The following is a 14,853-nucleotide window of genomic DNA, read 5'->3' as shown; positions in this document are numbered from 1 at the left end:
GAAAGTCCACACGCCATTATTTGGGAGTTAGGCTCCTCCCACTCAGTAGGCACTGCCTCTCATCACCTGCCTGATGCACATGGAGCCCTGGGGGGGGGCCTCTTCCACTGGAGCTCACCCATAAATCAGTCATAACTGAATGTCTCTGACTGGTGAGCCCCTGAATACATGACTGTATCTAGCTGCAGGGGCAGCTGGGAAGTGTAGTTTTCAAGCTTCTACTTTGAGACTGTGGCATTAAAATCACGAGATTCTATCAAACAGGAAAAGGTTAAGCCAAAGATGTGGTCAACCGCACATAACAGATGTCTCTCTCTCCCTTAAAAAAAAAGAAAAAGAAAAAGAAAAGGAAAGATTTTCTACTTGGTTTTTGCACTCTCTTATGCTGAAGACCTACTAGGCTCCAGCCTTGAGTTCTGGAAAAGTGTGGGGTGGGTGGGGTGGGGGTGGGGCCACACTACTGGACAGCTGTCTACAGCATACCGTGTACACAGCAAGGTGATTGTGTCTAACAGGAGACAACCCAAAGCAGGGGATGCCGAAGAGGATGCATCCGAATGGCAAGAAAACAATAACAGCCTCAGGTTTGTCAAGTGCTATAAAGTGGATCTCTCTGGGTAATTGGGGTGTCTTCACTTGGATTCGAGGTTCTTAACGCCTAATAGGCTGCTCAGGTAGCACGGTACAGATTGCAAACTCAAATCGCCCCCCTTCCGTTCACACTGGGGATGCTCCATTGTCACAGATCATTTTGACCCAGCTCGAAGGATGGGGAATATTCCAAGCCCAGTGTGGTTCACTCCTTCCACCTGGGCTGCTCGCAGGAGGTCCACAGCCGGGACTCTGCTTCCCCACCCACCCCATACTGCAGTTCCTCGCCTCTCCAGCTGGTGTCTTCTGCTTGGATCCACTTAAATAAGAAGCAGTTAAAATATCTCTCCACTTACCCCAGTTTTCTTCTGTACAGGCTGCTTTTGTGTGTCAACTTGACTCAAGCTAGAGTCATCAGAGAGGAAGGAGCCTCAGTTGAGGAAATACCTCCATTAGATCTGGCTGTAAGGCATTTTCTCATTAGTGATAACTGGGGGAGGGCCCAGTTTATGGTGGGTGGTGCCATCCCTGGGCTGGTGGTCCTGGGTTCTATAAGAAAGCAGACTGAACAAGTCACGGGGAGCAAGCCAGTAAGCAGTAGCCCTCCATGGCCTCTGCATCTGCTCCTGCCTCCAGGATTCTGCCCTGATTGAGTTCCTGTCCTGACTTCCGTCAGTGATTGACTAGTGATGCGGAAGTGTAAGATGAATAAACCCTTGCCTCCCCAACTTGATTTTTGGTCACGGTGTTTTGTCGCAGCAATAGAAACCCTAAGACACTTTGCCACTGTGCATGTTCACAAACATTGTATGACACATGGCTGTTGGAAAGAAGCAGACCATACTGTCATCACAAGGGACGTAGGAGGCCATCGATCAATGCCCAAATAAGTGTCATACTCTAAATGGACTCATACTTTCAGAAAGAGGATGATAGGGATTCTTTCTGATGCTGACACCATGTCTTACTTTTCCTGAGTGCTGTCTGGTTGTATGTTTAAATACAAAAGAAAAACTTTTCCAGATGAAGCTGTGGAAAATGTCCCAGTCAGCTTGCCATGCAAGTATGCGGTCCCCTGTACCCATGTAGGGAGAAGCAGAGGCCAGAGTGTTGTGGGAGCTCCTTCCGCTCCTTCAGCCCCAAGGATCCCTGGAGTTTTACTGGCCAGCCAGCCTAGCCAAATGAGGGAGCTTCAGACTCAGGTGAGAAGACCTTGTATGAAAATATAAGGTGCATAGCAACTGAGGAAGAGTCCTGATGCCAATCACTCTTGGCTTCCAATGCAAGCAGACGTGCATGCACACATGGACATAAACATGTGCACACACACACCACATATCACCATCATCTCAGGGGTTTAATACCTTGTTTTCATATAAGGGATCTTGTTTAATGCCTTATGCTGCCGGTTAACAGTTAAGGGTCCTTTCTGAAAACTGTTGGTAATTTGCCTGTCAGAGATTGTGTGTAATAAAATTAAACCAAACAATACCTGTGGTTTAAAGAGGGTGGAGGTTGGGGTCTGGAGAGATGGCTCATTGGTTAAGAGCAGTGCCTACTCTTCTGGAAGACCAGGGTTCGAGTCATTGCACCAACATTGTATCTCACAACTATCTGTAACTCCGGTCATAAGGGACCCAATGCCCTCTTCTGATCTCCACGGGTACTTCATGCATGTTATGTACAGACATGTATGCAGACAGAACACCTATACACATGAAATAAATAAAGCTTAAAATTAAAAATACTTCTTTAATTATTTAAATAATTTAAAGAGGATGGAGGTTTAACTTTTCTCTCATATCACAAAACGTCTAGAGGCAGGCAGTGGGGGCCGGCAAAGGGCTCCCAGGATTTAGGATGCTTCATGATTTTCGTCCTAGAATTGCCACCGTGGCTCTAGTCAACTGCCCACTTCAAGAAGAGAATCAGAGGGGCTGGAGAGATGGCTCAGAGGGTAAGAGCACTGGCTGCTCTTCTAGAGGTCCCGAGTTCAATTCCCAGCAACCACATGTTGGCTCACAACCATCTATAATGAGACCTGGTGCCTTCCTTGCCAGCAGTACATTGTATGCTTAATAAATAAATAAATATTAAAAAAGAAGAGAATCAGAAGAGGCTGGGTCTATATTATAGGAGCAAAGCTTTCTCAGAAACCTAGTAATTGTGTTTTCATTAGATGTCTGTAACATGAGACATTAGATGTCTGTAACATGAGACTCCTGGCAGCCAGGGAAACAGAAGTGTCATTTCCTAGAATGAGGCATTGCTGCTTGCTGTTTCACAGCCTTAAAAAAAAAACAGTAAAAACAAACCCCCTTTCTCTTCAAAAATAAGAGGCTGTGTGCTGGCTGGGTAGCTAGTAAGTGTTTTCCATGACTGCTCTTATGATACTGGGTCCTGGGAATGAGCCAAGCTGGAAGTAGAGAGTGTTAAGTCCAGGATGACCAGGAGGGTCTTAGACAATACGTTTCCAAGTCTGCTGTGGCTGCACGTTCATCCTGCGTGTGGTATGCCAGAAACTGCGCACGGTGTGCCGTCTTCATGATCCTGCCTTCCATCCGTTTGCTGTCATCTTTGAAATATCTTCCCTTCGCTTTTATTTTAGGTGTATAAATGTGTTGCCTGGATGAGCATCCAGTGCGAGAAGAGGGCAGAGGACTTTGGATCCCCTGGGATTGCAATGACAGATAGTTGGGAGCTATGTGAATGCCAAGAATCGAATCTGAGTCCTCTAGAAGAGCAGCCAGTGTTCTCAACCACTGAGTCATCCCTCCAGCCCCATATGCCATCTTCAAAATTTTTTATTATATTTTATATGTGTGTGTGTGTGTGTGTGTGTGTGTGTGTACTCCACAGTGCACATGCAGAGGGCAGAGGACAACCTGCAGTATTGATTCTCTCCATCATGTGAATGCCAGGGATGGAACTCAAGTCATTTACTTGCTGCTACCTCCCCAACCTTCATCTTAACTTTCTGAAATTAAATCCAAGATGTGACTTTTTTTTTTTTTTTTTTTTTTTTTAGATTTTGAGAGCCTTATTTAAACTAACAACCAACCGAAAGGTAATACTGCAGAGGAAAAAAGAAGTGTGGGGATCTTGGTTGTTTATATAGCATAAATCATGTTTCCTAAGCTCTTTGATTAAGAATATTCCAAGGAGCCACTAATTATTTTCCATTCATAGTTTTCACACAAGATTATGTTTGCAGTTTGGAAGCTTAAACCCAAATTTCCTTCTCCAGAATAATAATACGAAGCTAATGCTGAGTCTTCTGAGAGATCTGCGTCTGAGCACGGGTACAGCGACATCAAAGAAGAGCACCATGTGACACTTATGGGGCAGTAAGTGATGGAGGTCTCCAAAGGGGACAGAGGAAGAGTTTCCTCTTCACCTTCAAGGGTCCCCATCAGATAAAGATTTAGGCATCAGGAAGTATTAGGTTTGAAATCACCAACACTCTTTTCCTGGATTTTCATTAAGAAAAAAAAAACAAACAAAAAGAAAAAAAACTGCCCAAAGAAATTACATTCCTACCTTCCAATTCACTTCTCTTATGTTTTCTTGCTTTATTTACGTTATCTTCATGGTGTTGAAAGATCTCTTCAACTTCATTTTAATTTGAAGGGCAGGTCAAGGTTCTAGGCCCTTGTAGTGGGGAGAATCACAGCAGTAAGAATTGAAGTAGCTGCTCCTCCTGCATCCACAGTCATGAAGCAGAGTGGGGAATCAGATGTTTATCTGCAGTATCTGCTCACACAGGGAAACTCAGTCTGCTCAGTCACGCCCACCTATCTACATGGATGCGTGAGCCTATGAACATGTATGTGTGGCAGGTATATTTTCATGTCTTCCCCACTACCCCTTAAGGTAAGCAAAGTGCCTGCAGGAGAGCAGTCTGGACTCTGCAGAATTGATTTGCAACACTGGTTTTGTTTCCTCTATAATCAGATTCTCTAATTAATTAGTGGGAAATTAATGAAGTATCTGTAAGCGCTACGTGGAAAACAGACTACTTTGGAGCTTCAGAAATAACCATTGTATTAGTTAGACAGTTGTTAATCAGTGGTTCTCAACCTGTGGGTCCAGGCCCCTTTGGCAGTCGAATATCAGATATCCTGCAATCAGATATTTGCATTATGATTCATAATAGTAGCAAGATTACAGTTGCTGAGTTGGTGAAAATCTTTTCCCGTTCTGTGGGCTGCCTTTCTGTCCTATTGACAGTATCTTTTGACTTATAGAAGTTTTTCAGTTTCATGAGGCCCCATTTATTAATTGTTGATCTTAGTGCTAGTGCAACTGGTGTTCTATCCAGGAAGTTGTCTCCCTTGCCAGTGCATTCAAGGCTACTCTGTGCTTTCTCTTCCATCAGGTTGAGTGCATCTGGTTTTATGTTGGGGTCATTGGTTCATCTGGGCTTGAGTTTTGTGCAGGTTATACCAGCACCATTTGTTGAAGATGCTTTCTTTTCCCATTGTATAATTCTGGTTTCTAGGTATGAGGATTCATGACTGGTTCTTTGATTCAATTCCATTGATCAATGTGTCTGTTTTGATGGCAACACCATGCTGTTTTTACTACTACAACTCTGCAGGTTGTAGTAGCAGGTTGTAATAGGCTGCTCAGGTAGCACGGTACAGATTGCAAACTCAAATCGCCCCCCTTCCGTTCACACTGGGGATGCTCCATTGTCACAGATCATTTTGACCCAGCTCGAAGGATGGGGAATAGTCCAAGCCCAGTGTGGTTCACTCCTTCCACCTGGGCTGCTCGCAGGAGGTCTACAGCCGGGACTCTGCTCCCTCACCCACCCCATACCGCAGTTTCTCGCCTCTCCAGCTGGTGTCTCTGTGTGTATGCTTTTAAATCTCCAGCATAGCTCCTGGCTCATGAGACCGTCCCGTAGTGCAGGCGCAACAACTGGAGACAGAGGCAGATGGATCTCTGTGAGTTCAAGGCTAGTTGGTCTACACAGCAAGTTCCAGGACAGCCAGAGCTACATAGAAAAAACCTGTATGAAAATCCTTTTTAAAAAACACATTTTGTTTTTGTTTTTGTTTTTCAAGACAGGGTTTCTTTGTGGCTTTGGAGCCTGTCCTGGAACTAGCTTTGTAGACCAGGCTGGTCTCGAACTCACAGAGATCCACCTGCCTCTGCCTCCCGAGTGCTGGGATTAAAGGAGTGTGCCACCATCGCCCGGCCCTCTGCAGTTTCTTTATGGAGTCACTTAGTGCTATGAACTTTCCTCTTAGCACCACAAGTTTGGGTATGTTGTGCATTCATTTTCATTGAAATCTAGAAAGTTTTTATTTTCTTTATTTTTGCCTTGACACAATAGTCATTCAGTAGGGAGTTGTTCAGTTTCTGTGAGTTTGCAGGCTTTCTGTTGTTTCCTTTGTTGTTGAAAACCCACTTTAATCTATGGTGGGCTGATAGGATTCAGGGGGCCTATTTCAATTTTTTTGTGTTTGTTGAGATCTGCTTTATGACCGAGAATGTGGTCAATTTTGAATAAATTTTGAATAAATTCCATGAGGTGCTTAGAACAAGGTATATTCTTTTGTGTTTGGGTAAAATGTTTTGTAGGTATCTGTTGGGTCAATTTGATTCATAATATCTGTTAGCTCAACTATTTCTCTGTTTAGTTTCTGTCTGGATGACCTGTCCATTGCTGAGAGTGGGGTGCTGTAGTCTTTCATGATTGATGTGTAAGGTTGTTGCGGGTGCTGGGGCTGGTATCTCAGCGGCTATTGGCTGAAGGGTGGAAGGAGCTCCCGCAATATAAGGTTCAATGTATGATTTAAGTTTTAGTAATTTTTTTACAGATGTGGGTGCCCTTGCATTTGGGGCATAGATATTAAGAATTGAAATATCATCTTGGTGGATTTTCCTTTGATGAGGATGAAATGTCCTTCTCTATCTCTTTTGGTTAATTTTGGTTTGAATTCTATTTTGTTAGATATTAGAATAGCTGCACCAGCTCACTTCTTAGAGACATTTGCTTAGAAAATCTTTTTCCAACCCTTTACTCTGAGATAATGTTTATCTTTAATGTTGAGGTGTGTTTCTTGTATGCAGCAAAAGAATGGATCCTGTTTTCATATTCATACTGTTAGCCTGTTTTAATTGGAGAATTGATTCCATTGATATTGAAAGAATTAATGAACAATGATTGTTAATTCCCGTTATTTTGTTGTTGTTGCTTATAGCAGTAGTAGTAATAGTAGTGTATGTGTTTCCCTTCTTTGGGTTTTGCTGATGTGAAATTATTTATTGCCTCTGTTTCCATGGGTATAATGACTTCCTTGGTTTGGAGTTTTCCTTCTAGTACCTTATGTAGGGCTGTATTTGTGGAAAGATCTTGTTTAAATTGGACTTTGTCATGAATATCTCATTTTCTCCATCTATGGTGATTACAAGTTTTGCTGGGTATAGTAGTCTGGACTGGCATCCATGGTCTCTGAGAGTCTAAAAGACATCTGTTCAGGCTTTTAATATTCTTTCTTTGTTTTATATGTTTAGTGTTTTGATTATTATGTGACGGGAGTTGGGGGAGTACTTTCTTTTCTGGTCCAATCTATTTGGTGTTCTGGAAGCTTCTTGTACCTTTATATGCATATCCTTCTTTAGGTTAGGGAAATTTTCTTCTATAATTTTGTTAAACACATTTTCTTGGTTTTTTTTTTTTAGCTGGGATTATTCTCCTTTTTCTATTCCTATTATTTTTAGGTTTGATCTTTTCAATAGTGTCCCAGATTTCCTGGATGTTTTGTGTTTTCTTTTAGATTTAACACTTTCTTTGACTGATAAATCTATTTCTTTATAGTATCTTCAATGCCTGAGAGTCTCTCTTCCACCTCTTGTCTTTTGATGCTGATGCTTGTATCTGTAGTTTCTATTTGCTTTTTCAGATTTTCCTTTTCCAGAATTTCCCCAGTTTTTGTTTTTTATTGCTTCTATTTCAGTTTTCAGGTCTTGAATAATTTCTTTCACCTGTTTGTTTGTTCTTGCATCCTAAGAGAGTTACTCATTTCCTCCCATATTTTTGTTTGTCCTTTCTTCTATTTCTTTAAGGAATTGTTTTATTTTCTCTTTAAGGACCTTCATTGTCTTTATAACGTTGTTTTAAAAGTCATTTTCTTGTGTTTCAGCTGCATTGGGGTATTCAGGTCTTGCTGTCATAAGATCGCTGGGCTCTGGTGTTGTCATACTGCCCTGGCTGCTTTTGGCTCTCTTCTTACACTGGCAGATCTAGGCATCTAGGATTGGGTTGATTATAGCTCTAGGTACTGATTTCTGAGATTATCTTTGTTGAGTGGATGTTTTGTTCCTTGGCTTCTGTGGTGGGTTAATTGAAAATGTTCCTCAGAAGACGTGGTACTATTAGAAAGTGTGGCTTTGCTGGAATGGGTGTGGCCTTGTTGGAGGAAGTATGTCACTGTAGAGGTGGGCTTTGAGGTCTCATATATGCTCAAGTCACACTCAGTGTCCCAGACAACTTCCTGTGGAGTGTGAGTCAAGATATAAGAACTCCTAGCTCCTTCTCTAGCCCCACTTCTCTGCCTGAATGCTGCCTTGCTTTCCACCGTGATGATGATGTACTGAACCTCTGAAGTATAAACAAGCCACCACATGAAGTGTTTTCCTTTATAAGAGTTGCCATGGTCATGGTGTCTCTTCACAGCAATAGAGACCCTAACTAAGGACTGATTTTGTTTCCTTTTTGGTTTATTGGTCATTGTGGCCTGGATTTTTCATGGCCAATGTGATTTCTGATCTAATAGGGAGTCTCTGTTCAAGTTGGGAGCTGGCCTTCTGCTGGCTAGCTTGGCCTTGGATTCAGCCTGTCTCTGATCTTCTGACTGATATGCCTAGCACCTGTTCTTCTGATTGGCATGGCTTACCCCTGAGCAGCAAAAAAGTCTACTGGGTATGGGGTGAGGGCCCAGCAGCAGGATAGGTGATAAGCTGGGAGGATTTTTTTTTTTGGATTTTTTTTCTGAAACAAGGTTTCTCTATATATCCCTGGCTGTCCTTGAATTCACTCTGCAGAGCAGGCTGGCCTGGAATGCTGAGATCCGTCTGCCTCTTCTGAATGCTGGGAGTAAAGGCTTGCACTACCATGCCCAGCTCTCTCTTCCATCTCATATATTTTGCTGGTGAGGCTTGCCTCTGAGGTTCCTGTTTGAGTTCCTGAATTTCTACTTCCAGTTTTTTTCTTCACCTCACATTTTCTTTATTGATTCCATTTCCACATTCATGTCTTGAGCTATTTTTTTCATTTTGTTCCTCTGTTTGCTTGTTTTCGTACATTGCATTAGTGGATTTAAAGGACCTCTAACGTATTTGTTAAGGCTACTTTGAAGTGCTTGTCTTGTGTTTCAGGTATGTTGCCTTTCTTAGGACCTACTACAGTAGGGTTGCTGGGCTCTAGTGGAGACACATTGTCCTGGCTCTTACTGTGCTTGCACACAGGTGTCTAAGTGTCTGGGTTTGGGGTGATTGCAGTTCTAGGTGCTGACATCTGGTCTTGTCTTTGTTGGGTGGGTGTTCAGTTTGTTGCTTTTTGTTGCCCTTTTTGGTTCTTAGGAGTGTGTGGTTGCTGTGGTAGGGAATGTTTTTGAGATCCTGCCAGGGGCGGTCGCTGGGGGTTCCAGGTAGAACGTGTCCTTAAGTATTGGGAGTTGACATTTAGGAATAGTGAAGAACTCTAAGGCGGGGGGGGGGGGGAGCGTGATGATGTTTATAGGAGGAAGAAAATCAGGGTGTGTCATCAGAATCTGCTAGTCTCTGGGGAATAGGGGTTGTGAGATAGGAGAGAGACCATAATAGGTAGTCTGCTGTGGAGCTGGGGATGAGACTGGGGATTGGATTTGGTTCCCCTTTATCTGGATTTCCCTCCTCCTTCCTCCTTTGCTTCTTCACCTTGCAAGATAAGTGGCCATTACTGGAAAAACACAATAGTTGTTCTGACACCACAGTGGAAATAAACAGAATGAAGAGGAAATGGACGGTGCTTCAGACGGTGCTCCCCTGTGCCAACCACGCTCGCAGATGCCTCGGTTACACACAACCTAAAATGACAGCAAGGATATTGGGGTATGTAGTGGGGATGGTAGGGGTGGGGTAAATGTGAATTTTAAAAAGACAGAAACACGAGTCTGGATTGCAGAGGAAGCTCCTTAGTCCTGCTCATCTCTAGGGTATGGAGGAGGGGAAATAGCTCTCACTCATTAGTGAGGTGTTCAAGAACATCTGCCTTTGATCAGAGCTGCTCTGGGATGGGCTATTTGCCTGGGTAGTGTCTTAACAATTAGAACCAGATATAATGACACTAAGGAAATTGAGGTACCCTCTTGCTATTCTTACTTTCATTAATAAAATAATTTAAGAATGGACTCAACCTGAAGCTTAAGGATATTTGTTATATTAGAATTCAAAATAAACATGTTCAGGGCCAGCAAACTATAAATAGCAGCTCCCTGGAGAAGAGAACGGAAAAGAGAAGACAGCCAAAAGCCATGTCCTTTAAGCCAGTACAGAGATCAGACAGTGGCAGACAAGAGGCCTTGTGGTGGGGTGGGGGGCTTTAGAAGAAGAGTGAAGCCCATTAGGGAAAAATGTGCCTGGAGCACAGATAGAAGGAAGCAAAGGAGAAATTAGGTTTTCACAAAAGCAGGGGCTTCCCAAATCTTGGCTGTGGCCCTGCAAGCTACTTCCATAGGGGAAAGGATTCTGGGACAGGAAAAACACAGCATCTGACTAAAGGACTAATTATTCCACCCATCTCCTTAGTGTGGCTTACCCAACAAAATCGCTTACATTCCCCGCTGTGGTCCTCTAGCTGGCCTGTAGTGTTTTGGAGGGATGTGTAAGATTTACCGCTTGGATGATTTTGTGGACTCTGTCTTTCCCCATGGTAAGAAAGGGTGCTGGGTAGAAAAGCAGAGAGCTTGTTAGGCAGATCAAGCCACCCTGACCTTCAGCTACTGATAAGGTCTCAGCAGGCAGACGGAGCCAGGGGAACACTGAAGATAGGACCCAGAGCCTGGACAAGCTAGGCAAGCACTCACCACTGAGCTACATTTCCAGTCCTCAAACTTTGATGCCCGTGAGTATAGAGCTGCAATACTGGTCCACCTGGTTATTCATGTACAGTGGCATGCTAGTGTGTCTTTGTGTGCTCCTGTCTAGTATGCGCATGGGTGCTGATGTCCTCTGTGTTTCAATAGTAGTACACCTGTGTACGGCTATAGTCACACAGCCACGTCTGCTGCTTTACAAGAACATGTGCATCACACCTGTAAAATAGAACCCCTGTGCACTCTTTTGCTGTCTTCCCACGTGTGTTGCTGTATTTTATTCCCATGTGGACTGCTGTCCATTCACATCTATGTATCCTGTGTGCTAGTCCATACAGGGGCACAGCAACACGAGGGCATCAGTTTGCATCGCTCTGTTTCTGCCCTGAACCTCAGTGTCCACGCGCACTGCTATAACCATGGTCTCATGTGCACTGTTTTCCAGCAAGTCTTTGAACACTGCTGTTTCGCCACATCTGTACGAGGTGCACTGGTGGTACCGCTGTATTCTTACTTCTGTAAATTGATTCCATTTCCACTGTGTACTTGTCCACCGTGGGGCAATGTTCTATTCCTCAGAATGTGTCCTCTGCCGTGCTAGTTCAGGCCTATGCAGAGCTGCACAGAGACATCCCTCGGCTTTCTTGCTCCCTCCTCACCCCCTATGTGCACACTGGAAAACTGCTCTGAGATGCATTTCCTGGTGCTCCTCATCGCCCTCTGGGCCTGTGAGAGTCAAGAAAGAAGTTGGTTGCAGCTGATGATCCGAGAGCCTCTTCTGTCCTTCAAGTTGTCGTCATTTCTCTGCCTACCAGGTTCCCCTGTGTGGCTAATCCACCACAGTTCCTCTGCCTTCTTAGCCACAGACACTCTGCTCTAAACAGCCTGACCTTCACTGCCCTCCCTGCAAGGCCAGATGTGGACAGTGCCTTTGTAGCCAATACTGTGATCAGTCTTTATAAGACTCCAGCTCCACGGGAAAGAAAAGAACCACTTTATCTGGCTAAAGACCCTTTTCAGCAGTGACAGCTGTGGGGTGGGATGGAGGTCCTGTGGGGTCCCAGGGCCCCAGTGAGGCCCCACTCCTTCCTCACTAGCACAGAGCAAGACAGAAGATAACTCTTCAGTATCTCTTTGCAGTGAAACGCCCTCTGCTCCAGAGTCTCTGGGCTTATGGAGACAGGCTGTCCTCAGTCCAAGACATGCCAACACCCTCTTAAACAGCAGGTAATTACCCACAGGAGACCTGCACAAGGTTAGACCTTGTCACTGTATGTCATGGAGGGAGGGCAGGCTCACAAATCCCCATCCAAGTTACGGTTTATTGATTTGTGTGTGTGTGTGGGGGGGGGGCGGGTGTCCTCACAAGCGGGTGAGGATAAGAGAGGGGGACCTTAAAGATTGAGGAAGGACTCATGAGGCCCCGCCCTTCCCAGAATTTATGTACAACGCTTGCTCGGATGAGGAGTTTTCCTTAGGCGGTGCAGCTGTAGATGCTTCTCTGAACAACACCGTTTAATTCATGGATCATGTGCCACACTGTGGTGGAGTGGTTTGTTTCTGTCATATCTGGGGGTGAGTAGACCTTTGTTCTCATCTCGGGTGTGTGTGGTTGTATATAAGAGGGCTTCCCTTCCTCTGCCTCATCCCCTCCTTCCTTGTGCCTTGGCTACTATGACTTCCACAAAGCTGGAAAGCTAATTCAAGTTAACCAAGGCTCAAGTTTCAGCTTGCAAATTGCTACTGGAGCTCAAACTGCTGCTGCATTGTTCTAAAATTACGGGGCCCTTCGTGGTCTCTGTACCTAGCTTTGCTGCTTTTTGGTGACAGTGCACGCTCTCGGGTTCCTAACTGAGAGCTGAGCGGGAGCAGTAAGGAGCGCTTCTTGGTGAGGCTCCTTTTCAGGACTCCAAGACACTGTCCACCAGGCTGCAGAATTTCAGCCTGGAACCAAGTCCTTCAGTAACTTGGCCGCGGCTGCCCTCTCATGGTCATCTTGAGAACTTCATCTGCGGCAAGAGCATCTGGATCCGTTTTTTAGAAAGTGGATCTGCAAGAGAGGGGAGTCCTAAGTAGGATTGGTGTCTTTCCTCTGTGTCTCCCAACGCTCTGGAGCTTTGAGTATCTCTTTGGGGTGACATCTCTCACTCACGCTTCGTCTCAACTTGACTGCAATAATCCTGACTTTGAGGCTGGATGACCTCCTTCAGTTTCGGGGTCAGGTTACCTGGTAATGCTTAAGGAAATTTGCGTTTTGGTTCTGGAGCATCTAATTTAGGATTGATGCAGTTGCCTAAGCAAATCGAACAGAAGTGGGCTCGCCTGTTGCTTAGACAAACACATTCTTGGTTTTGACATGAAGCTGCTGTTCTTCATGAAGCTGCTCAGATTCTGTGGTTGCTGCATATATACAGACAAAACTTGACAAGGAATGGTTGTACTGCTAATACACCATACACAGATGCACTGTAACAGACGTACTTATAGATTTACTGGAAAACCGCACACACGGGAATATTATTGTAGCAGTGAACCAGGACATTGAAGTACCAGTGAAGAATTAGAGCCATGCACACTCATGTTCTCATATTGCTGTGTCCATTGTTTTATTAGCATGTCAGAACACATGGAGGTGCTGAACACCCATCTACATGGGTACCACAGTATAGCAGCACCCATGGGAACACAAGCTAATGGGGAACCTGGGGATTGAATATTGGATATTCAATATTAGAGGAGTGATGGATCATGGGTGATGCAGCCATACACAGATGTATTATTAAACACACGAGTGTTGTACTCCAGCTATACACAGATGCACTATTATAGAAACACACGTGAGTGTTGTACTCCAGCTATACACAGATGCACTATTATATAAACACATGTGAGTGTTGTACTCCAGCTATACACAGATGCACTATTATATAAACATGTGAGTGTTGTACTCCAGCTATACACAGATGCACTATTATATAAACATGTGAGTGTTGGACTCCAGCTATACACAGATGCACTATTATATAAACACGTGAGTGTTGTACTCCAGCTATACACAGATGCACTATTATATAAACATGTGAGTGTTGGACTCCAGCTATACACAGATGCACTATTATATAAACACGTGAGTGTTGTACTCCAGCTATACACAGATGCGCTATTATAGAAACACACATGAGTGCAAAGATGCAGTGTCTCGTGCATTAGAAACAGATGATTGTGCTCTGTTAGCGCATTCACATGCAATAGGTTTTCTTGTGGTGTCCTTGACCCTTCTGGCTCCTAAATTCCCCCCAAAGTTCCTCCTCATGTTTGGCTGTGGGTCTCTGCATCTGTTTCCATCAGTTGTTGGGTGAAGCCTCTTTGATGACAGTTGGCCTAGGCACCATTTCATGAGTATAGCAGAATATCATTAGAAACATTTCATTGGCTTTTTTTTCCTCAGTCATATCTGGTTCTATCTTAGGTCTCTGGGGTATCTCGCCTCTGGGTCCTGGCCCTCAGAGCTGAGCTCCCTCTCAAGATAGGGGTCTCCAGCTGGGTCAGTCATTGGTCAGTCGCTCCCACAATCTCTGTGGCATCTTTACCCCAGCACATTCTGCAGGCAGGGCAAATTGGTGGTCAAAGGTTTTGTGACTGGTGTGGTGTCCCAGCTCCCTCCCCTGGAAGTCTTGCCTGCTTACAGGAGATGGCTGGTTCAGGCCCCATATCCCCCATTGCTAGGAGTCTTAGTTAGAGTCACCCCCAGATTCCATTGCTAGAAGTTTCCTTTGTTCTAAGTTTCCAGCTCACCCCAGAGACACCCCGGATTCCAGCTGTCTCTCCCAATACTCTCTCCCTCCATCCTGCCCCAACCCGATCCCTACTGCTCCCATCCCCACCCTCTTCCTGCCCCCCATCCACTGGCAGTGCCCATTCTATTTTGCCTTCACAGGGAGGTTCATGCGCCCCACCCCTGGAGTCCCCCCTTGTTTCTTAGGTTCTTTGTGTTTGTGGATTGTAGCATGGTTTTCCTTTGCTTTATAGCTAATGTCCACTTGTTGCTGGGTACACACCATGTTTGTCTCTCTGGGTCTGGGTTACCTCATTCATTTGCCAGCCAATTTCCTGATGTCATTGTTTTTAACAGCTGAGTAATACTCCATTGTATGAATGTACCACATTTGTTTTC

Source organism: Microtus pennsylvanicus, chromosome 4, assembly GCF_037038515.1.
Source record: "Microtus pennsylvanicus isolate mMicPen1 chromosome 4, mMicPen1.hap1, whole genome shotgun sequence".
NCBI classification, from domain to species: Eukaryota; Metazoa; Chordata; class Mammalia; order Rodentia; family Cricetidae; genus Microtus; species Microtus pennsylvanicus.
This window is presented reverse-complemented; position numbering follows the sequence as displayed.